The 25,412-nt window shown below is 46.3% G+C and overlaps 4 non-coding genes across 4 annotated transcripts; all 4 read left to right on the forward strand.

The window, feature by feature from the left end:
* Positions 1-821: 821 nt before the first annotated feature.
* Positions 822-893, forward strand: TRNAH-GUG (transfer RNA histidin (anticodon GUG)). Its single transcript has one exon. It is a non-coding gene; the product is annotated as a tRNA-His (tRNA).
* Positions 894-5,403: 4,510 nt separating this feature from the next.
* Positions 5,404-5,475, forward strand: TRNAH-GUG (transfer RNA histidin (anticodon GUG)). The gene has a single exon. It is a non-coding gene; the product is annotated as a tRNA-His (tRNA).
* A 2,398-nt stretch (positions 5,476-7,873) lies between these two features.
* On the forward strand, positions 7,874-7,945 carry TRNAH-GUG (transfer RNA histidin (anticodon GUG)). The gene has a single exon. It is a non-coding gene; the product is annotated as a tRNA-His (tRNA).
* A 14,692-nt stretch (positions 7,946-22,637) lies between these two features.
* TRNAH-GUG (transfer RNA histidin (anticodon GUG)) lies at positions 22,638-22,709 on the forward strand. The gene has a single exon. It is a non-coding gene; the product is annotated as a tRNA-His (tRNA).
* The last annotated feature ends 2,703 nt before the right edge of the window (positions 22,710-25,412 follow it).

Genomic DNA, 25,412 nt, shown 5'->3' on the forward strand with positions numbered 1-25,412 from the left:
AGGCGTGAACGTGCATCCATGTATGCGGGCGAGATGGGAAGGAGCATTGGTCATGCATCCCTTCCTGAGGGTGAGACAGGGAGGAGATAAAATCCCCGAATGAAGCCGAGAGAACGAGGAGACATGAACGTGCATCCATGTATGCGGGCGAGAAGGGAAGGAGCATTGATCATGCATCCCTGCATGAGGGTGAGACAGGGAGGAGATAAAATGCCTGTATGAAGCCAAGAGAACGAGGCGGCATGAACATGCATCCTTGTATGCAGGTGTGACATGGAGTCATCATGAACATGCATCCCTTTATAAGGACATAACATGGAGGACGCATGAACATGAATGCCTGAATTTTATGGTGGTGGCCTTCGGGTGATTTGGCACATGCAATTGGTGAAGAGCACTTCTCCTGCGCAAAAAAATAAATGTACTATTAGCACCCCGGAGGGAGCCTCTGCACTTCTTATAGGGAGAAAACTCTGCAATGGAAGGGGACAGGGTCAATAACAGCTGTAAACTCTCACAAGACCATCACTGCTCTCACACTTTCCTGCTCTCAGGCTGGCGGGCCATTATCGGCCCTGGCTGCCGCACCATTGCCAGGTTTGTGTAACTGTATTATTTCTAATTGGCTCCACTTTGATGACTTTCATTTGGATTCTGACTTGATTATTGAGATCTTAAATAAGTGACTGGGGATCAGGTGTCCACTTATTCTCATGGATAACATCACAACCAACCTTTAATTCAAACATGTCATGACATCACAGATGGAGTACAGCTTATGATAGAGGTGGAACGTCACATTGTAGCAGCCCAAGTAGCTCGCTGTGATCGTATAGTGGTTAGTACTCTGCGTTGTGGCCGCAGCAACCTCGGTTCGAATCCGAGTCACGGCATTGCGGTGAGGCAATGTTACGGCAGTTGGGCAGATATTTGAGAATTTCCATTAATACATTGGCAATCTCTGTGGAGGACTGAAACAATTCGATATGTCCTGTTACTGTTATGAACCTTTTGTTTCTTTAATGCTCTTTGCACACTTTTTCATCGGGTGACTGTAATGTATTTCAACCAAATCTAATTAAGAGCGCATTATGTGGTGACATTTGCAGTACATGAAACATTATAACACTGCCATTTACGTCAATAACCACTAGCTTGATTAAGACATATGTATTGCAGCGACAGTATTTCCCAGTTACAAATGGGAATAAAAACAACATCCGCGAGGGATTGAACCAACAACATTTAACTGATGTTGCCAATGGAGCGCGTTACAGAGAGCGCGATGTCCCGCCTTTACAGTCACACGCTGATGATAATACAGATGTTTAAATAAACAGGCATATCTGTGGACTTGTGGTCTTTCTACATTGGGACTCATAGTCTAGTCCTAGGCTAGTGTAGGCACTGGCGTATCTTTTAGTGGAATGAGAGGCATTCTGTAGTCGCGTGAAAGGACCTTTCAAGTCAATCTGATCTGTATTGTCCTGTGAAAAAAAGCGTTCTTAGACACAGTGAGGAGTTTTTGGGGATAATGGGAAAATCATTTCCAACTAAATGACAGGAATTTCTTAGTCCAATCATGAAGTGTGCTAGGCTTTTTTATACTGTGGCGGAAAGAGAGAGAGTATAACAGTCATTATAAATAAAGGGCCAAGGAAGTGACAGTTTATGGAAGGAACAATTTGCACATAGTTTTAGAATGTGGTCAGGAGGAGTACAATTGCTTACACATATGAAACATTAGAAGGTAGACATTATGGAAGCACATATATTTCTTTATTTTTATTGTATTTGGGGAGAGGGGGTTAATATAGCACGTCCAATGTGGAAAAGTGCTTTCCATAGCACCTTGCAGGTGGGCGACATCTAGAGCTGTGCAGTAGCCACCCATGCCCCAGACGTCAAAGAGAACAAGAAGTTACACATGTTGGAAGTGAGGGTGAGACATTGAGGAGATATGTTCCCCGTATGAAGCAGAGAGAAGGAGGAGGCGTGAACGTGCATCCATGTATGCAGGCGAGAAGGGAAGGAGCATTGGTCATGCATCCCTGCATGAGGGTGAGACAGGGAGGAGATATGATCCCCGTATGAAGCCGAGAGAAGGAGGAGGCGTGAACGTGCATCCATGTATGCGGGCGAGACAGGAAGGAGCGTTGGTCATGCATCCCTGCATGAGGGTGAGACAGGGAGGAGATATGATCCCCGTATGAAGCCGAGAGAAGGAGGAGGCGTGAACGTGCATCCATGTATGCAGGCGAGAAGGGAAGGAGCATTGGTCATGCATCCCTGCATGAGGGTGAGACAGGGAGGAGATATGATCCCTGTATGAAGCCGAGAGAAGGAGGAGGCGTGAACGTGCATCCATGTATGCGGGCGAGACAGGAAGGACCATTGGTCATGCATCCCTGCATGAGGGTGAGACAGGGAGGAGATATGATCCCCGTATGAAGCCGAGAGAAGGAGGAGGCGTGAACGTGCATCCATGTATGCGGGCGAGACGTGAAGGAGCATTGGGCATGCATCCCTTCCTGAGGGTGAGACAGGGAGGAGATAAAATCCCCGTATGAAGCCGAGAGAACGAGAAGACATGAACGTGCATCCATGTATGCGGGCGAGAAGGGAAGGAGCATTGGTCATGCATCCCTGCATGAGGGTGAGACAGGGAGGAGATAAAATCCCTGTATGAAGCCAAGAGAACGAGGCGGCATGAACATGCATCCTTGTATGCAGGTGTGACATGGAGTCATCATGAACATGCATCCCTTTATAAGGACATAACATGGAGGATGCATGAACATGAATGCCTGAATTTTATGGTGGTGGCCTTCGGGTGATTTGGCACGTGCAATTGGCGAAGAGCACTTCTCCTGTGCAAAAAAATAAATGTACTATTAGCGCCCCGGAGGGAGCCTCTGCACTTCTTATAGGGAGAAAACTCTGCAATGGAAGGGGACAGGGTCAATAACAGCTGTAAACTCTCACAAGACCATCACTGCTCTCACACTTTCCTGCTCTCAGGCTGGCGGGCCATTATCGGCCCTGGCTGCCGCACCATTGCCAGATTTGTGTAACTATATTATTTGTAATTGGCTCCACTTTGATGACTTGCATTTGGATTCTGACTTGATTATTGAGATCTTAAATAAGTGACTGGGGATCAGGTGTCCACTTATTCTCATGGATAACATCACAACCAACCTTTAATTCAAACATGAGTCATGACATCACAGATGGAGTACAGTTTATGATAGAGGTGGAACGTCACATTGTAGCAGCCCAAATATCTCGCCGTGATCGTATAGTGGTTAGTACTCTGCGTTGTGGCCTCAGCAACCTCGGTTCGAATCCGAGACACGGCATTGCGGTGAGGCAATGTCACGGCAGTTGGGCAGATATTTTAGAATTTCCATTAATACATTGGCAATCTCTGTGGAGGACTGAAACAATTCGATATGTCCTGTTACTGTTATGAACCTTTTGTTTCTTTAATGCTCTCTGCACACTTTTTCATCAGGTGACTGTAATGTATTTCAACCAAATCTAATTAAGAGCGCATTATGTGGTGACATTTGCAGTACATGAAACATTATAACACTGCCATTTACGTCAATAACCACTAGCTTGATTAAGACATATGTATTGCAGCGACAGTATTTCCCAGTTACAAATGGGAATAAAAACAACATCCGCGAGGGATTGAACCAACGACATTTAACTGATGTTGCCAATGGAGCGCGTTACAGAGAGCGCGAGGTCCCGCCTTTACAGTCACACGCTGATGATAATACAGATGTTTAAATAAACAGGCATATCTGTGGACTTGTGGTCTTTCTACATTGGGACTCATAGTCTAGTCCTAGGCTATTGTAGGCACTGGCGTATCTTTTAGTGGAATGAGAGGCATTCTGTAGTCGCGTGAAAGGACCTTTCAAGTCAATCTGATCTGTATTGTCCTGTGAAAAAAAGCGTTCTTAGACACAGTGAGGAGTTTTTGGGGATAATGGGAAAATAATTTCCAACTAAATGACAGGAATTTCTTAGTCCAATCATGAGGTGTGCTAGGCTTTTTTATACTGTGGCGGAAAGAGAGAGAGTATAACAGTCATTATAAATAAAGGGCCAAGGAAGTGACAGTTTATGGAAGGAACAATTTGCACATAGTTTTAGAATGTGGTCAGGAGGAGGGCAATGTGCTTACACATATGAAACATTAGAAGGTAGACATTATGGAAGCACATATATTTCTTTATTTTTATTGTATTTGGGGAGAGGGGGTTAATATAGCACGTCCAATGTGGAAAAGTGCTTTCCATAACACCTTGCACGTGGGCGACATCTAGAGCTGTGCAGTAGCCACCCATGCCCCAGACGTCAAAGAGAACAAGAAGTTACACATGTTGGAAGTGAGGGTGAGACATTGAGGAGATATGATCCCCGTATGAAGCCGAGAGAAGGAGGAGGCGTGAACGTGCATCCATGTATGCGGGCAAGACAGGAAGGAGCATTGGTCATGCATCCCTGCATGAGGGTGAGACAGGGAGGAGATATGATCCCTGTATGAAGCCGAGAGAAGGAGGAGGCATGAACGTGCATCCATGTATGCGGGCGAGACGGGAAGGAGCATTGGTCATGCATCCCTTCCTGAGGGTGAGACAAGGAGGAGATAAAATCCCCATATGAAGCAGAGAGAACGAGGAGACATGAACGTGCATCCATGTATGCGGGCGAGAAGGTAAGGAGCATTGGTCATGCATCCCTGCATGAGGGTGAGACAGGGAGGAGATAAAATCCCTGTATGAAGCCAAGAGAATGAGGCGGCATGAACATGCATCCTTGTATGCAGGTGTGACATGGAGTCATCATGAACATGCATCCCTTTATAAGGACATAACATGGAGGACGCATGAACATGAATGCCTGAATTTTATGGTGGTGGCCTTCGGGTGATTTGGCACGTGCAATTGGTGAAGAGCACTTCTCCTGCGCAAAAAAATAAATTTACTATTAGCACCCCGGAGGGAGCCTCTGCACTTCTTATAGGGAGAAAACTCTGCAATGGAAGGGGACAGGGTCAATAACAGCTGTAAACTCTCATAAGACCATCACTGCTCTCACACTTTCCTGCTCTCAGGCTGGCGGGCCATTATCGGCCCTGGCTGCCGCACCATTGTCAGGTTTGTGTAACTATATTATTTCTAATTGGCTCCACTTTGATGACTTTCATTTGGATTCTAACATGATTATTGAGATCTTAAATAAGTGACTGGGGATCAGGTGTCCACTTATTCTCATGGATAACATCACAACCAACCTTTAATTCAAACATGAGTCATGACATCACAGATGGAGTACAGCTTATGATAGAGGTGGAACGTCACATTGTAGCAGCCCAAGTAGCTTGCCGTGATCGTATAGTGGTTAGTACTCTGCGTTGTGGCCGCAGCAACCTCGGTTCGAATCCGAGTCACGGCATTGTGGTGAGGCAATGTCACGGCAGTTGGGCAGATATTTTAGAATTTCCATTAATACATTGGCAATCTCTGTGGAGGACTGAAACAATTGGATATGTCCTGTTACTGTTATGAACCTTTTGTTTCTTTAATGCTCTTTGCACACTTTTTCATCGGGTGACTGTAATGTATTTCAACCAAATCTAATTAAGAGCGCATTATGTGGTGACATTTGCAGTACATGAAACATTATAACACTGCCATTTACGTCAATAACCACTAGCTTGATTAAGACATATGTATTGCAGCGACAGTATTTCCCAGTTACAAATGGGAATAAAAACAACATCCGCGAGGGATTGAACCAACGACATTTAACTGATGTTGCCAATGGAGCGCGTTACAGAGAGCGCGAGGTCCCGCCTTTACAGTCACACGCTGATGATAATACAGATGTTTAAATAAACAGGCATATCTGTGGACTTGTGGTCTTTCTACATTGGGACTCATAGTCTAGTCCTAGGCTATTGTAGGCACTGGCGTATCTTTTAGTGGAATGAGAGGCATTCTGTAGTCGCGTGAAAGGACCTTTCAAGTCAATCTGATCTGTATTGTCCTGTGAAAAAAAGCGTTCTTAGACACAGTGAGGAGTTTTTGGGGATAATGGGAAAATCATTTCCAACTAAATGACAGGAATTTCTTAGTCCAATCATGAGGTGTGCTAGGCTTTTTTATACTGTGGCGGAAAGAGAGAGAGTATAACAGTCATTATAAATAAAGGGCCAAGGAAGTGACAGTTTATGGAAGGAGCAATTTGCACATAGTTTTAGAATGTGGTCAGGAGGAGGACAATGTGCTTACACATATGAAACATTAGAAGGTAGACATTATGGAAGCACATATATTTCTTTATTTTTATTGTATTTGGGGAGAGGGGGTTAATATAGCACGTCCAATGTGGAAAAGTGCTTTCCATAGCACCTTGCAGGTGGGCGACATCTAGAGCTGTGCAGTAGCCACCCATACCCCAGACGTGAAAGAGAACAAGAAGTTACACATGTTGGAAGTGAGGGTGAGACATTGAGGAGATATGATCCCCGTATGAAGCCGAGAGAAGGAGGAGGCGTGAACGTGCATCCATGTATGCAGGCGAGAAGGGAAGGAGCATTGGTCATGCATCCCTGCATGAGGGTGAGACAGGGAGGAGATATGATCCCCGTATGAAGCCGAGAGAAGGAGGAGGCGTGAACGTGCATCCATGTATGCGGGCGAGACAGGAAGGAGCATTGGTCATGCATCCCTGCATGAGGGTGAGACAGGGAGGAGATATGATCCCCGTATGAAGCCGAGAGAAGGAGGAGGCGTGAACGTGCATCCATGTATGCAGGCGAGAAGGGAAGGAGCATTGGTCATGCATCCCTGCATGAGGGTGAGACAGGGAGGAGATATGATCCCTGTATGAAGCCGAGAGAAGGAGGAGGCATGAACATGCATCCATGTATGCGGGCGAGACAGGAAGGAGCATTGGTCATGCATCCCTGCATGAGGGTGAGACAGGGAGGAGATATGATCCCCGTATGAAGCCGAGAGAAGGAGGAGGCGTGAACGTGCATCCATGTATGCAGGCGAGACGGGAAGGAGCATTGGTCATGCATCCCTTCCTGAGGGTGAGACAGGGAGGAGATAAAATCCCCGTATGAAGCCGAGAGAACGAGGAGACATGAACGTGCATCCATGTATGCGGGCGAGAAGGGAAGGAGCATTGGTCATGCATCCCTGCATGAGGGTGAGACAGGGAGGAGATAAAATCCCTGTATGAAGCCAATAGAACGAGGCGGCATGAACATGCATCCATGTATGCAGGTGTGACATGGAGTCATCATGAACATGCATCCCTTTATAAGGACATAACATGGAGGACGCATGAACATGAATGCCTGAATTTTATGGTGGTGGCCTTCGGGTGATTTGGCACGTGCAATTGGTGAAGAGCACTTCTCCTGCACAAAAAAATAAATGTACTATTAGCACCCCGGAGGGAGCCTCTGCACTTCTTATAGGGAGAAAACTCTGCAATGGAAGGGGACAGGGTCAATAACAGCTGTAAACTCTCACAAGACCATCACTGCTCTCACACTTTCCTGCTCTCAGGCTGGCGGGCCATTATCGGCCCTGGCTGCCGCACCATTGCCAGGTTTGTGTAACTATATTATTTCTAATTGGCTCCACTTTGATGACTTTCATTTGGATTCTGACTTGATTATTGAGATCTTAAATAAGTGACTGGGGATCAGGTGTCCACTTATTCTCATGGATAACATCACAACCAACCTTTAATTCAAACATGAGTCATGACATCACAGATGGAGTACAGCTTATGATAGAGGTGGAACGTCACATTGTAGCAGCCCAAGTAGCTCGACGTGATAGTATAGTGGTTAGTACTCTGCGTTGTGGCCGCAGCAACCTCGGTTCGAATCCGAGTCACGGCATTGCAGTGAGGCAATGTCACGGCAGTTGGGCAGATATTTTAGAATTTCCATTAATACATTGGCAATCTCTGTGGAGGACTGAAACAATTCGATATGTCCTGTTACTGTTATGAACCTTTTGTTTCTTTAATGCTCTTTGCACACTTTTTCATCGGGTGACTGTAATGTATTTCAACCAAATCTAATTAAGAGCGCATTATGTGGTGACATTTGCAGTACATGAAACATTATAACACTGCCATTTACGTCAATAACCACTAGCTTGATTAAGACATATGTATTGCAGCGACAGTATTTCCCAGTTACAAATGGGAATAAAAACAACATCCGCGAGGGATTGAACCAACGACATTTAACTGATGTTGCCAATGGAGCGCGTTACAGAGAGCGCGAGGTCCCGCCTTTACAGTCACACGCTGATGATAATACAGATGTTTAAATAAACAGGCATATCTGTGGACTTGTGGTCTTTCTACATTGGGACTCATAGTCTAGTCCTAGGCTATTGTAGGCACTGGCGTATCTTTTAGTGGAATGAGAGGCATTCTGTAGTCGCGTGAAAGGACCTTTCAAGTCAATCTGATCTGTATTGTCCTGTGAAAAAAAGCGTTCTTAGACACAGTGAGGAGTTTTTGGGGATAATGGGAAAATCATTTCCAACTAAATGACAGGAATTTCTTAGTCCAATCATGAGGTGTGCTAAGCTTTTTTATACTGTGGCGGAAAGAGAGAGAGTATAACAGTCATTATAAATAAAGGGCCAAGGAAGTGACTGTTTATGGAAGGAACAATTTGCACATAGTTTTAGAATGTGGTCAGGAGGAGGACAATGTGCTTACACATATGAAACATTAGAAGGTAGACATTATGGAAGCACATATATTTCTTTATTTTTATTGTATTTGGGGAGAGGGGGTTAATATAGCACGTCCAATGTGGAAAAGTGCTTTCCATAGCACCTTGCAGGTGGGCGACATCTAGAGCTGTGCAGTAGCCACCCATGCCCCAGACGTCAAAGAGAACAAGAAGTTACACATGTTGGAAGTGAGGGTGAGACATTGAGGAGATATGATCCCCGTATGAAGCCGAGAGAAGGAGGAGGCGTGAACGTGCATCCATGTATGTAGGCGAGAAGGGAAGGAGCATTGGTCATGCATCCCTGCATGAGGGTGAGACAGGGAGGAGATATGATCCCCGTATGAAGCCGAGAGAAGGAGGAGGCGTGAACGTGCATCCATGTATGCAGGCGAGAAGGGAAGGAGCATTGGTCATGCATCCCTGCATGAGGGTGAGACAGGGAGGAGATATGATCCCTGTATGAAGCCGAGAGAAGGAGGAGGCGTGAACGTGCATCCATGTATCTGGGCGAGACAGGAAGGAGCATTGGTCATGCATCCCTGCATGAGGGTGAGACAGGGAGGAGATATGATCCCCGTATGAAGCCGAGAGAAGGAGGAGGCGTGAACGTGCATCCATGTATGCAGGCGAGACGGGAAGGAGCATTGGTCATGCATCCCTTCCTGAGGGTGAGACAGGGAGGAGATAAAATCCCCGTATGAAGCCGAGAGAACGAGGAGACATGAACGTGCATCCATGTATGCAGGCGAGAAGGGAAGGAGCATTGGTCATGCATCCCTGCATGAGGGTGAGACAGGGAGGAGATAAAATCCCTGTATGAAGCCAAGAGAACGAGGCGGCATGAACATGCATCCTTGTATGCAGGTGTGACATGGAGTCATCATGAACATGCATCCCTTTATAAGGACATAAGATGGAGGACGCATGAACATGAATGCCTGAATTTTATGGTGGTGGCCTTCGGGTGATTTGGCACGTGCAATTGGTGAAGAGCACTTCTCCTGCGCAAAAAAATAAATGTACTATTAGCACCCCGGAGGGAGCCTCTGCACTTCTTATAGGGAGAAAACTCTGCAATGGAAGGGGACAGGGTCAATAACAGCTGTAAACTCTCACAAGACCATCACTGCTCTCACACTTTCCTGCTCTCAGGCTGGCGGGCCATTATCGGCCCTGGCTGCCGCACCATTGCCAGGTTTGTGTAACTGTATTATTTCTAATTGGCTCCACTTTGATGACTTTCATTTGGATTCTGACTTGATTATTGAGATCTTAAATAAGTGACTGGGGATTAGGTGTCCACTTATTCTCATGGATAACATCACAACCAACCTTTAATTCAAACATGAGTCATGACATCACAGATGGAGTACAGCTTATGATAGAGGTGGAACGTCACATTGTAGCAGCCCAAGTAGCTCGCTGTGATCGTATAGTGGTTAGTACTCTTCGTTGTGGCCGCAGCAACCTCGGTTCGAATCCGAGTCACAGCATTGCGGTGAGGCAATGTCACGGCAGTTGGGCAGATATTTTAGAATTTCCATTAATACATTGGCAATCTCTGTGGAGGACTGAAACAATTCGATATGTCCTGTTACTGTTATGAACCTTTTGTTTCTTTAATGCTCTTTGCACACTTTTTCATCGGGTGACTGTAATGTATTTCAACCAAATCTAATTAAGAGCGCATTATGTGGTGACATTTGCAGTACATGAAACATTATAACACTGCCATTTACGTCAATAACCACTAGCTTGATTACGACATATGTATTGCAGCGACAGTATTTCCCAGTTACAAACGGGAATAAAAACAACATCCGCGAGGGATTGAACCAACAACATTTAACTGATGTTGCCAATGGAGCGCGTTACAGAGAGCGCGATGTCCCGCCTTTACAGTCACACGCTGATGATAATACAGATGTTTAAATAAACAGGCATATCTGTGGACTTGTGGTCTTTCTACATTGGGACTCATAGTCTAGTCCTAGGCTAGTGTAGGCACTGGCGTATCTTTTAGTGGAATGAGAGGCATTCTGTAGTCGCGTGAAAGGACCTTTCAAGTCAATCTGATCTGTATTGTCCTGTGAAAAAAAGCGTTCTTAGACACAGTGAGGAGTTTTTGGGGATAATGGGAAAATCATTTCCAACTAAATGACAGGAATTTCTTAGTCCAATCATGAGGTGTGCTAGGCTTTTTTATACTGTGGCGGAAAGAGAGACAGTATAACAGTCATTATAAATAAAGGGCCAAGGAAGTGACAGTTTATGGAAGGAACAATTTGCACATAGTTTTAGAATGTGGTCAGGAGGAGGACAATTGCTTACACATATGAAACATTAGAAGGTAGACATTATGGAAGCACATATATTTCTTTATTTTTATTGTATTTGGGGAGAGGGGGTTAATATAGCACGTCCAATGTGGAAAAGTGCTTTCCATAGCACCTTGCAGGTGGGCGACATCTAGAGCTGTGCAGTAGCCACCCATGCCCCAGACGTCAAAGAGAACAAGAAGTTACACATGTTGGAAGTGAGGGTGAGACATTGAGGAGATATGATCCCCGTATGAAGCCGAGAGAAGGAGGAGGCGTGAACGTGCATCCATGTATGCAGGCGAGAAGGGAAGGAGCATTGGTCATGCATCCCTGCATGAGGGTGAGACAGGGAGGAGATATGATCCCCGTATGAAGCCGAGAGAAGGAGGAGGCGTGAACGTGCATCCATGTATGCGGGCGAGACAGGAAGGAGCGTTGGTCATGCATCCCTGCATGAGGGTGAGACAGGGAGGAGATATGATCCCCTTTTGAAGCCGAGAGAAGGAGGAGGCGTGAACGTGCATCCATGTATGCAGGCGAGAAGGGAAGGAGCATTGGTCATGCATCCCTGCATGAGGGTGAGACAGGGAGGAGATATGATCCCCGTATGAAGCCGAGAGAAGGAGGAGGCGTGAACGTGCATCCATGTATGCGGGCGAGACAGGAAGGACCATTGGTCATGCATCCCTGCATGAGGGTGAGACAGGGAGGAGATATGATCCCCGTATGAAGCCGAGAGAAGGAGGAGGCGTGAACGTGCATCCATGTATGCGGGCGAGACGGGAAGGAGCATTGGGCATGCATCCCTTCCTGAGGGTGAGACAGGGAGGAGATAAAATCCCCGTATGAAGCCGAGAGAACGAGAAGACATGAACGTGCATCCATGTATGCGGACGAGAAGGGAAGGAGCATTGGTCATGCATCCCTGCATGAGGGTGAGACAGGGAGGAGATAAAATCCCTGTATGAAGCCAAGAGAACGAGGCGGCATGAACATGCATCCTTGTATGCAGGTGTGACATGGAGTCATCATGAACATGCATCCCTTTATAAGGACATAACATGGAGGACGCATGAACATGAATGCCTGAATTTTATGGTGGTGGCCTTCAGGTGATTTGGCACGTGCAATTGGTGAAGAGCACTTCTCCTGCGCAAAAAATAAATGTACTATTAGCACCCTGGAGGGAGCCTCTGCACTTCTTATAGGGAGAAAACTCTGCAATCAAAGGGGACAGGGTCAATAACAGCTGTAAACTCTCACAAGACCATCACTGCTCTCACACTTTCCTGCTCTCAGGCTGGCGGGCCATTATCGGCCCTGGCTGCCGCACCATTGCCAGGTTTGTGTAACTATATTATTTCTAATTGGCTCCACTTTGATGACTTTCATTTGGATTCTGACTTGATTATTGAGATCTTAAATAAGTGACTGGGGATCAGGTGTCCACTTATTCTCATGGATAACATCACAACCAACCTTTAATTCAAAAAGAGTCATGACATCACAGATGGAGTACAGCTTATGATAGAGGTGGAAAGTCACATTGTAGCAGCCCAAGTAGCTCGCCGTGATTAGTACTCTGCGTTGTGGCCGCAGCAACCTCGGTTCGAATCCGAGTCACGGCATTGCGGTGAGGCAATGTCACAGCAGTTGGGCAGATATTTTAGAATTTCCATTAATACATTGGCAATCTCTGTGGAGGACTGAAACAATTCGATATGTCCTGTTACTGTTATGAACCTTTTGTTTCTTTAATGCTCTTTGCACACTTTTTCATCGGGTGACTGTAATGTATTTCAACCAAATCTAATTAAGAGCGCATTATGTGGTGACATTTGCAGTACATGAAACATTATAACACTGCCATTTACGTCAATAACCACTAGCTTGATTAAGACATATGTATTGCAGCGGCAGTATTTCCCAGTTACAAATGGGAATAAAAACAACATCCGCGAGGGATTGAACCAACGACATTTAACTGATGTTGCCAATGGAGCGCGTTACAGAGAGCGCGAGGTCCCGCCTTTACAGTCACACGCTGATGATAATACAGATGTTTAAATAAACAGGCATATCTGTGGACTTGTGGTCTTTCTACATTGGGACTCATAGTCTAGTCCTAGGCTATTGTAGGCACTGGCGTATCTTTTAGTGGAATGAGAGGCATTCTGTAGTCGCGTGAAAGGACCTTTCAAGTCAATCTGATCTGTATTGTCCTGTGAAAAAAAGCATTCTTAGACACAGTGAGGAGTTTTTGGGGATAATGGGAAAATCATTTCCAACTAAATGACAGGAATTTCTTAGTCCAATCATGAGGTGTGCTAGGCTTTTTTATACTGTGGCGGAAAGAGAGAGAGTATAACAGTCATTATAAATAAAGGGCCAAGGAAGTGACAGTTTATGGAAGGAGCAATTTGCACATAGTTTTAGAATGTGGTCAGGAGGAGGACAATGTGCTTACACATATGAAACATTAGAAGGTAGACATTATGGAAGCACATATATTTCTTTATTTTTATTGTATTTGGGGAGAGGGGGTTAATATAGCACGTCCAATGTGGAAAAGTGCTTTCCATAGCACCTTGCAGGTGGGCGACATCTAGAGCTGTGCAGTAGCCACCCATGCCCCAGACGTCAAAGAGAACAAGAAGTTACACATGTTGGAAGTGAGGGTGAGACATTGAGGAGATATGATCCCCGTATGAAGCCGAGAGAAGGAGGAGGCGTGAACGTGCATCCATATATGCAGGCGAGAAGGGAAAGAGCATTGGTCATGCATCCCTGCATGAGGGTGAGACAGGGAGGAGATATGATCCCCGTATGAAGCCGAGAGAAGGAGGAGGCATGAACATGCATCCATGTATGCGGGTGAGACAGGAAGGAGCATTGGTCATGCATCCCTGCATGAGGGTGAGACAAGGAGGAGATATGATCCCCGTATGAAGCCGAGAGAAGGAGGAGGCGTGAACGTGCATCCATGTATGCAGGCGAGAAGGGAAGGAGCATTGGTCATGCATCCCTGCATGAGGGTGAGACAGGGAGGAGATATGATCCCCGTATGAAGCCGAGAGAAGGAGGAGGCGTGAACGTGCATCCATGTATGCGGGCGAGACAGGAAGGAGCATTGGTCATGCATCCCTGCATGAGGGTGAGACAGGGAGGAGATATGATCCCCCTATGAAGCCGAGAGAAGGAGGAGGCGTGAACGTGCATCCATGTATGCGGGCGAGACGGGAAGGAGCATTGGTCATGCATCCCTTCCTGAGGGTGAGACAGGGAGGAGATAAAATCCCCGTATGAAGCCGAGAGAACGAGGAGACATGAACGTGCATCCATGTATGCGGGCGAGAAGGGAAGGAGCATTGGTCATGCATCCCTGCATGAGGGTGAGACAGGGAGGAGATAAAATCCCTGTATGAAGCCAAGAGAACGAGGCGGCATGAACATGCATCCTTGTATGCAGGTGTGACATGGAGTCATCATGAACATGCATCCCTTTATAAGGACATAACATGGAGGACGCATGAACATGAATGCCTGAATTTTATGGTGGTGGCCTTCGGGTGATTTGGCACGTGCAATTGGTGAAGAGCACTTCTCCTGCGCAAAAAAATAAATGTACTATTAGCACCCCGGAGGGAGCCTCTGCACTTCTTATAGGGAGAAAACTCTGCAATGGAAGGGGACAGGGTCAATAACAGCTGTAAACTCTCACAAGACCATCACTGCTCTCACACTTTCCTGCTCTCAGGCTGGCGGGCCATTATCGGCCCTGGCTGCCGCACCATTGCCAGGTTTGTGTAACTGTATTATTTCTAATTGGCTCCACTTTGATAACTTTCATTTGGATTCTGACTTGATTATTGAGATCTTAAATAAGTGACTGGGGATCAGGTGTCCACTTATTCTCATGGATAACATCACAACCAACCTTTAATTCAAACATGAGTCATGACATCACAGATGGAGTACAGCTTATGATAGAGGTGGAACGTCACATTGTAGCAGCCCAAGTGTCACATTGTAGCAGCCCAAATATCTCGCCGTGATCGTATAGTGGTTAGTACTCTGCGTTGTGGCCTCAGCAACCTGGGTTCGAATCCGAGACACGGCATTGCGGTGAGGCAATGTCACGGCAGTTGGGCAGATATTTTAGAATTTCCATTAATACATTGGCAATCTCTGTGGAGGACTGAAACAATTCGATATGTCCTGTTACTGTTATGAACCTTTTGTTTCTTTAATGCTCTTTGCACACTTTTTCATCGGGTGACTGTAATGTATTTCAACCAAATCTAATTAAGAGCGCATTATGTGGTGACATTTGCAGTACATGAAACATTATAACACTGCCATTTACGTCAATAACCACTAGCTTGATTAAGACATATGTATTGCAGCGACAGTATTTCCCAGTTACAAATGGGAATAAAAACAACATCCGCAAGGGATTGAACCAACGACATTTAACTGATGTTGCCAATGGAGCGCGTTACAGAGAGCGCGAGGTCCCGCCTTTACAGTCACACGCTGATGATAATACAGATGTTTAAATAAACAGGCATATCTGTGGACTTGTGGTCTTTCTACATTGGGACTCATAGTCTAGTCCTAGGCTATTGTAGGCACTGGCGTATCTTTTAGTGGAATGAGAGGCATTCTGTAGTCGCGTGAAAGGACCTTTCAAGTCAATCTGATCTGTATTGTCCTGTGAAAAAAAGCGTTCTTAGACACAGTGAGGAGTTTTTAGGGATAATGGGAAAATAATTTCCAACTAAATGACAGGAATTTCTTAGTCCAATCATGAGGTGTGCTAGGCTTTTTTATACTGTGGCGGAAAGAGAGAGAGTATAACAGTCATTATAAATAAAGGGCCAAGGAAGTGACAGTTTATGGAAGGAACAATTTGCACATAGTTTTAGAATGTGGTCAGGAGGAGGGCAATGTGCTTACACATATGAAACATTAGAAGGTAGACATTATGGAAGCACATATATTTCTTTATTTTTATTGTATTTGGGGAGAGGGGGTTAATATAGCACGTCCAATGTGGAAAAGTGCTTTCCATAACACCTTGCAGGTGGGCGACACCTAGAGCTGTGCAGTAGCCACCCATGCCCCAGACGTCAAAGAGAACAAGAAGTTACACATGTTGGAAGTGAGGGTGAGACATTGAGGAGATATGATCCCCGTATGAAGCCGAGAGAAGGAGGAGGCGTGAACGTGCATCCATGTATGCAGGCGAGAAGGGAAGGAGCATTGGTCATGCATCCCTGCATGAGGGTGAGACAGGGAGGAGATATGATCCCCGTATGAAGCCGAGAGAAGGAGGAGGCGTGAACGTGCATCCATGTATGCGGGCGAGACAGGAAGGAGCGTTGGTCATGCATCCCTGCATGAGGGTGAGAAAGGGAGGAGATATGATCCCCGTATGAAGCCGAGAGAAGGAGGAGGCGTGAACGTGCATCCATGTATGCAGGCGAGAAGGGAAGGAGCATTGGTCATGCATCCCTGCATGAGGGTGAGACAGGGAGGAGATATGATCCCCGTATGAAGCCGAGAGAAGGAGGAGGCGTGAACGTGCATCCATGTATGCGGGCGAGACAGGAAGGAGCATTGGTCATGCATCCCTGCATGAGGGTGAGACAGGGAGGAGATATGATCCCTGTATGAAGCCGAGAGAAGGAGGAGGCATGAACGTGCATCCATGTATGCGGGCGAGACGGGAAGGAGCATTGGTCATGCATCCCTTCCTGAGGGTGAGACAAGGAGGAGATAAAATCCCCATATGAAGCAGAGAGAACGAGGAGACATGAACGTGCATCCATGTATGCGGGCGAGAAGGTAAGGAGCATTGGTCATGCATCCCTGCATGAGGGTGAGACAGGGAGGAGATAAAATCCCTGTATGAAGCCAAGAGAATGAGGCGGCATGAACATGCATCCTTGTATGCAGGTGTGACATGGAGTCATCATGAACATGCATCCCTTTATAAGGACATAACATGGAGGACGCATGAACATGAATGCCTGAATTTTATGGTGGTGGCCTTCGGGTGATTTGGCACGTGCAATTGGTGAAGAGCACTTCTCCTGCGCAAAAAAATAAATTTACTATTAGCACCCCGGAGGGAGCCTCTGCACTTCTTACAGGGAGAAAACTCTGCAATGGAAGGGGACAGGGTCAATAACAGCTGTAAACTCTCATAAGACCATCACTGCTCTCACACTTTCCTGCTCTCAGGCTGGCGGGCCATTATCGGCCCTGGCTGCCGCACCATTGTCAGGTTTGTGTAACTATATTATTTCTAATTGGCTCCACTTTGATGACTTTCATTTGGATTCTGACATGATTATTGAGATCTTAAATAAGTGACTGGGGATCAGGTGTCCACTTATTCTCATGGATAACATCACAACCAACCTTTAATTCAAACATGAGTCATGACATCACAGATGGAGTACAGCTTATGATAGAGGTGGAACGTCACATTGTAGCAGCCCAAGTAGCTCGCCGTGATCGTATAGTGGTTAGTACTCTGCGTTGTGGCCGCAGCAACCTCGGTTTGAATCCGAGTCACGGCATTGCGGTGAGGCAATGTCACGGCAGTTGGGCAGATATTTTAGAATTTCCATTAATACATTGGCAATCTCTGTGGAGGACTGAAACAATTCGATATGTCCTGTTACTGTTATGAACCTTTTGTTTCTTTAATGCTCTTTGCACACTTTTTCATCGGGTGACTGTAATGTATTTCAACCAAATCTAATTAAGAGCGCATTATGTGGTGACATTTGCAGTACATGAAACATTATAACACTGCCATTTACGTCAATAACCACTAGCTTGATTAAGACATATGTATTGCAGCGACAGTATTTCCCAGTTACAAATGGGAATAAAAACAACATCCGCGAGGGATTGAACCAACGACATTTAACTGATGTTGCCAATGGAGCGCGTTACAGAGAGCGCGAGGTCCCGCCTTTACAGTCACACGCTGATGATAATACAGATGTTTAAATAAACAGGCATATCTGTGGACTTGTGGTCTTTCTACATTGGGACTCATAGTCTAGTCCTAGGCTATTAGTAGGCACTGGCGTATCTTTTAGTGGAATGAGAGGCATTCTGTAGTCGCGTGAAAGGACCTTTCAAGTCAATCTGATCTGTATTGTCCTGTGAAAAAAGCGTTCTTAGACACAGTGAGGAGTTTTTGGGGATAATGGGAAAATCATTTCCAACTAAATGACTGGAATTTCTTAGTCCAATCATGAGGTGTGCTAGGCTTTTTTATACTGTGGCGGAAAGAGAGACAGTATAACAGTCATTATAAATAAAGGGCCAAGGAAGTGACAGTTTATGGAAGGAACAATTTGCACATAGTTTTAGAATGTGGTCAGGAGGAGGACAATGTGCTTACACATATGAAACATTAGAAGGTAGACATTATGGAAGCACATATATTTCTTTATTTTTATTGTATTTGGGGAGAGGGGGTTAATATAGCACGTCCAATGTGGAAAAGTGCTTTCCATAGCACCTTGCAGGTGGGCGACATCTAGAGCTGTGCAGTAGCCACCCATGCCCCAGACGTGAAAGAGAACAAGAAGTTACACATGTTGGAAGTGAGGGTGAGACATTGAGGAGATATGATCCCCGTATGAAGCCGAGAGAAGGAGGAGGCGTGAACGTGCATCCATGTATGCAGGCGAGACAGGAAGGAGCATTGGTCATGCATCCCTGCATGAGGGTGAGACAGGAAGGAGATATGATCCCCGTATGAAGCCGAGAGAAGGAGGAGGCGTGAACGTGCATCCATGTATGCAGGCGAGAAGGGAAGGAGCATTGGTCATGCATCCCTGCATGAGGGTGAGACAGGGAGGAGATATGATCCCTGTATGAAGCCGAGAGAAGGAGGAGGCGTGAACATGCATCCATGTATGCGGGCGAGACAGGAAGGAGCATTGGTCATGCATCCCTGCATGAGGGTGAGACAGGGAGGAGATATGATCCCCGTATGAAGCCGAGAGAAGGAGGAGGCGTGAACGTGCATCCATGTATGCAGGCGAGACGGGAAGGAGCATTGGTCATGCATCCCTTCCTGAGGGTGAGACAGGGAGGAGATAAAATCCCCGTATGAAGCCGAGAGAACGAGGAGACATGAACGTGCATCCATGTATGCGGGCGAGAAGGGAAGGAGCATTGGTCATGCATCCCTGCATGAGGGTGAGACAGGGAGGAGATAAAATCCCTGTATGAAGCCAATAGAACGAGGCGGCATGAACATGCATCCATGTATGCAGGTGTGACATGGAGTCATCATGAACATGCATCCCTTAATAAGGACATAACATGCGGGCGAGAAGGGAAGGAGCATTGGTCATGCATCCCTGCATGAGGGTGAGACAGGGAGGAGATAAAATCCCTGTATGAAGCCAATAGAACGAGGCGGCATGAACATGCATCCATGTATGCAGGTGTGACATGGAGTCATCATGAACATGCATCCCTTAATAAGGACATAACATGAAGGACGCATGAACATGAATGCCTGAATTTTATGGTGGTGGCCTTCGGGTGATTTGGCACGTGCAATTGGTGAAGAGCACTTCTCCTGCACAAAAAAATAAATGTACTATTAGCACCCCGGAGGGAGCCTCTGCACTTCTTATAGGGAGAAATCTCTGCAATGGAAGGGGACAGGGTCAATAACAGCTGTAAACTCTCACAAGACCATCACTGCTCTCACACTTTCCTGCTCTCAGGCTGGCGGGCCATTATCGGCCCTGGCTGCCGCACCATTGCCAGGTTTGTGTAACTATATTATTTCTAATTGGCTCCACTTTGATGACTTTCATTTGGATTCTGACTTGATTATTGAGATCTTAAATAAGTGACTGGGGATCAGGTGTCCACTTATTCTCATGGATAACATCACAACCAACCTTTAATTCAAACATGAGTCATGACATCACAGATGGAGTACAGCTTATGATAGAGGTGGAACGTCACATTGTAGCAGCCCAAGTAGCTCGCCGTGATCATATAGTGGTTAGTACTCTGCGTTGTGGCCGCAGCAACCTCGGTTCGAATCCGAGTCACGGCATTGCAGTGAGGCAATGTCACGGCAGTTGGGCAGATATTTTAGAATTTCCATTAATACATTGGCAATCTCTGTGGAGGACTGAAACAATTCGATATGTCCTGTTACTGTTATGGACCTTTTGTTTCTTTAATGCTCTTTGCACACTTTTTCATCGGGTGACTGTAATGTATTTCAACCAAATCTAATTAAGAGCGCATTATGTGGTGACATTTGCAGTACATGAAACATTATAACACTGCCATTTACGTCAATAACCACTAGCTTGATTAAGACATATGTATTGCAGCGACAGTATTTCCCAGTTACAAATGGGAATAAAAACAACATCCGCGAGGGATTGAACCAACGACATTTAACTGATGTTGCCAATGGAGCGCGTTACAGAGAGCGCGAGGTCCCGCCTTTACAGTCACACGCTGATGATAATACAGATGTTTAAATAAACAGGCATATCTGTGGACTTGTGGTCTTTCTACATTGGGACTCATAGTCTAGTCCTAGGCTATTGTAGGCACTGGCGTATCTTTTAGTGGAATGAGAGGCATTCTGTAGTCGCGTGAAAGGACCTTTCAAGTCAATCTGATCTGTATTGTCCTGTGAAAAAAAGCGTTCTTAGACACAGTGAGGAGTTTTTGGGGATAATGGGAAAATCATTTCCAACTAAATGACAGGAATTTCTTAGTCCAATCATGAGGTGTGCTAGGCTTTTTTATACTGTGGCGGAAAGAGAGACAGTATAACAGTCATTATAAATAAAGGGCCAAGGAAGTGACAGTTTATGGAAGGAACAATTTGCACATAGTTTTAGAATGTGGTCAGGAGGAGGACAATGTGCTTACACATATGAAACATTAGAAGGTAGACATTATGGAAGCACATATATTTCTTTATTTTTATTGTATTTGGGGAGAGGGGGTTAATATAGCACGTCCAATGTGAAAAAGTGCTTTCCATAGCACCTTGCAGGTGGGCGACATCTAGAGCTGTGCAGTAGCCACCTATGCCCCAGACGTGAAAGAGAACAAGAAGTTACACATGTTGGAAGTGAGGGTGAGACATTGAGGAGATATGATCCCCGTATGAAGCCGAGAGAAGGAGGAGGCGTGAACGTGCATCCATGTATGCAGGCGAGAAGGGAAGGAGCATTGGTCATGCATCCCTGCATGAGGGTGAGACAGGGAGGAGATATCATCCCCGTATGAAGCCGAGAGAAGGAGGAGGCGTGAACGTGCATCCATGTATGCGGGCGAGACAGGAAGGAGCATTGGTCATGCCTCCCTGCATGAGGGTGAGACAGGGAGGAGATATGATCCCCGTATGAAGCCGTGAGAAGGAGGAGGCGTGAACGTGCATCCATGTATGCAGGCGAGAAGGGAAGGAGCATTGGTCATGCATCCCTGCATGAGGGTGAGACAGGGAGGAGATATGATCCCCGTATGAAGCCGAGAGAAGGAGGAGGCGTGAACGTGCATCCATGTATGCGGGCGAGACAGGAAGGAGCATTGGTCATGCATCCCTGCATGAGGGTGAGACAGGGAGGAGATATGATCCCCGTATGAAGCCGAGAGAAGGAGGAGGCGTGAACGTGCATCCATGTATGTGGGCGAGACGGGAAGGAGCATTGGTCATGCATCCCTTCCTGAGGGTGAGACAGGGAGGAGATAAAATCCCTGTATGAAGCCGAGAGAACGAGGAGACATGAACGTGCATCCATGTATGCGGGCGAGAAGGGAAGGAGCATTGGTCATGCATCCCTGCATGAGGGTGAGACAGGGAGGAGATAAAATCCCTGTATGAAGCCAAGAGAACGAGGCGGCATGAACATGCATCCTTGTATGCAGGTGTGACATGGAGTCATCATGAACATGCATCCCTTTATAAGGACATAACATGGAGGACGCATGAACATGAATGCCTGAATTTTTTGGTGGTGGCCTTTGGGTGATTTGGCACGTGCAATTGGTGAAGAGCACTTCTCCTGCGCAAAAAAATAAATGTACTATTAGCACCCCGGAGGGAGCCTCTGCACTTCTTATAGGGAGAAAACTCTGCAATGGAAGGGGACAGGGTCAATAACAGCTGTAAACTCTCACAAGACCATCACTGCTCTCACACTTTCCTGCTCTCAGGCTGGCGGGCCATTATCGGCCCTGGCTGCCGCACCATTGCCAGGTTTGTGTAACTATATTATTTCTAATTGGCTCCACTTTGATGACTTTCATTTGGATTCTGACTTGATTATTGAGATCTTAAATAAGTGACTGGGGATCAGGTGTCCACCTATTCTCATGGATAACATCACAACCAACCTTTAATTCAAACATGAGTCATGACATCACAGATGGAGTACAGCTTATGATAGAGGTGGAACGTCACATTGTAGCAGCCCAAGTAGCTCGCCGTGATCGTATAGTGGTTAGTACTCTGCGTTGTGGCCGCAGCAACCTCGGTTCGAATCCGAGTCACGGCATTGCGGTGAGGCAATGTCACGGCAGTTGGGCAGATATTTTAGAATTTCCATTAATACATTGGCAATCTCTGTGGAGGACTGAAACAATTCGATATGTCCTGTTACTGTTATGAACCTTTTGTTTCTTTAATGCTCTTTGCACACTTTTTCATCGGGTGACTGTAATGTATTTCAACCAAATCTAATTAAGAGCGCATTATGTGGTGACATTTGCAGTACATGAAACATTATAACACTGCCATTTACGTCAATAACCACTAGCTTGATTAAGACATATGTATTGCAGCGACAGTATTTCCCAGTTACAAATGGGAATAAAAACAACATCCGCGAGGGATTGAACCAACGACATTTAACTGATGTTGCCAATGGAGCGTGTTACAGAGAGCGCGAGGTCCCGCCTTTACAGTCACACGCTGATGATAATACAGATGTTTAAATAAACAGGCATATCTGTGGACTTGTGGTCTTTCTACATTGGGACTCATAGTCTAGTCCTAGGCTATTGTAGGCACTGGCGTATCTTTTAGTGGAATGAGAGGCATTCTGTAGTCGCGTGAAAGGACCTTTCAAGTCAATCTGATCTGTATTGTCCTGTGAAAAAAAGCGTTCTTAGACACAGTGAGGAGTTTTTGGGGATAATGGGAAAATCATTTCCAACTAAATGACAGGAATTTCTTAGTCCAATCATGAGGTGTGCTAGGCTTTTTTATACTGTGGCGGAAAGAGAGACAGTATAACAGCCATTATAAATAAAGGGCCAAGGAAGTGACAGTTTATGGAAGGAACAATTTGCACATAGTTTTAGAATGTGGTCAGGAGGAGGACAATGTGCTTACACATATGAAACATTAGAAGGTAGACATTATGGAAGCACATATATTTCTTTATTTTTATTGTATTTGGGGAGAGGGGGTTAATATAGCACGTCCAATGTGGAAAAGTGCTTTCCATAGCACCTTGCAGGTGGGCGACATCTAGAGCTGTGCAGTAGCCACCCATGCCCCAGACGTCAAAGAGAACAAGAAGTTACACATGTTGGAAGTGAGGGTGAGACATTGAGGAGATATGATCCCCGTATGAAGCCGAGAGAAGGAGGAGGCGTGAACGTGCATCCATGTATGCAGGCGAGAAGGGAAGGAGCATTGGTCATGCATCCCTGCATGAGGGTGAGACAGGGAGGAGATATGATCCCCGTATGAAGCCGAGAGAAGGAGGAGGCGTGAACGTGCATCCATGTATGCGGGCGAGACAGGAAGGAGCATTGGTCATGCATCCCTGCATGAGGGTGAGACAGGGAGGAGATATGATCCCCGTATGAAGCCGAGAGAAGGAGGAGGCGTGAACGTGCATCCATGTATGCAGGCGAGAAGGGAAGGAGCATTGGTCATGCATCCCTGCATAAGGGTGAGACAGGGAGGAGATATGATCCCCGTATGAAGCCGAGAGAAGGAGGAGGCGTGAACGTGCATCCATGTATGCGGGCGAGACAGGAAGGAGCATTGGTCATGCATCCCTGCATGAGGGTGGGACAGGGAGGAGATATGATCCCCGTATGAAGCCGAGAGAAGGAGGAGGCATGAACGTGCATCCATGTATGCGGGCGAGAAGGGAAGGAGCATTGGTCATGCATCCCTGCATGAGGGTGAGACAGGGAGGAGATATGATCCCTGTATGAAGCCGAGAGAAGGAGGAGGCGTGAACGTGCATCCATGTATGCGGGCGAGACAGGAAGCAGCATTGGTCATGCATCCCTGCATGAGGGTGAGACAGGGAGGAGATATGATCCCCGTATGAAGCCGAGAGAAGGAGGAGGCGTGAACGTGCATCCATGTATGCAGGCGAGACGGGAAGGAGCATTGGTCATGCATCCCTTCCTGAGGGTGAGACAGGGAGGAGATATAATCCCCGTATGAAGCCGAGAGAACGAGGAGACATGAACGTGCATCCATGTATGCGGGCGAGAAGGGAAGGAGCATTGGCCATGCATCCCTGCATGAGGGTGAGACAGGGAGGAGATATGATCCCTGTATGAAGCTGAGAGAAGGAGGAGGCGTGAACGTGCATCCATGTATGCGGGCGAGACGGAAAGGAGCATTGGTCATGCATCCCTTCCTGAGGGTGAGACAGGGAGGAGATAAAATCCCCGTATGAAGCCGAGAGAACGAGGAGACATGAACGTGCATCCATGTATGCGGGCGAGAAGGGAAGGAGCATTGGTCATGCATCCCTGCATGAGGGTGAGACAGGGAGGAGATAAAATCCCTGTATGAAGCCAAGAGAACGAGGCGGCATGAACATGCATCCTTGTATGCATGTGTGACATGGAGTCATCATGAACATGCATCCCTTTATAAGGACATAACATGGAGGACGCATGAACATGAATGCCTGAATTTTATGGTGGTGGCCTTCGGGTGATTTGGCATGTGCAATTGGTGAAGAGCACTTCTCCTGCGCAAAAAAATAAATGTACTATTAGCACCCCGGAGGGAGCCTCTGCACTTCTTATAGGGAGAAAACTCTGCAATGGAAGGGGACAGGGTCAATAACAGCTGTAAACTCTCACAAGACCATCACTGCTCTCACACTTTCCTGCTCTCAGGCTGGCGGGCCATTATCGGCCCTGGCTGCCGCACCATTGCCAGGTTTGTGTAACTATATTATTTCTAATTTGCTCCACTTTGATGACTTTCATTTGGA

This window comes from Ambystoma mexicanum (assembly GCF_040938575.1).
Source record: "Ambystoma mexicanum isolate Mex_15411 chromosome 12 unlocalized genomic scaffold, UKY_AmexF1_1 Mex_chr12_unloc.1, whole genome shotgun sequence".
Classification (NCBI taxonomy): Eukaryota; Metazoa; Chordata; class Amphibia; order Caudata; family Ambystomatidae; genus Ambystoma; species Ambystoma mexicanum.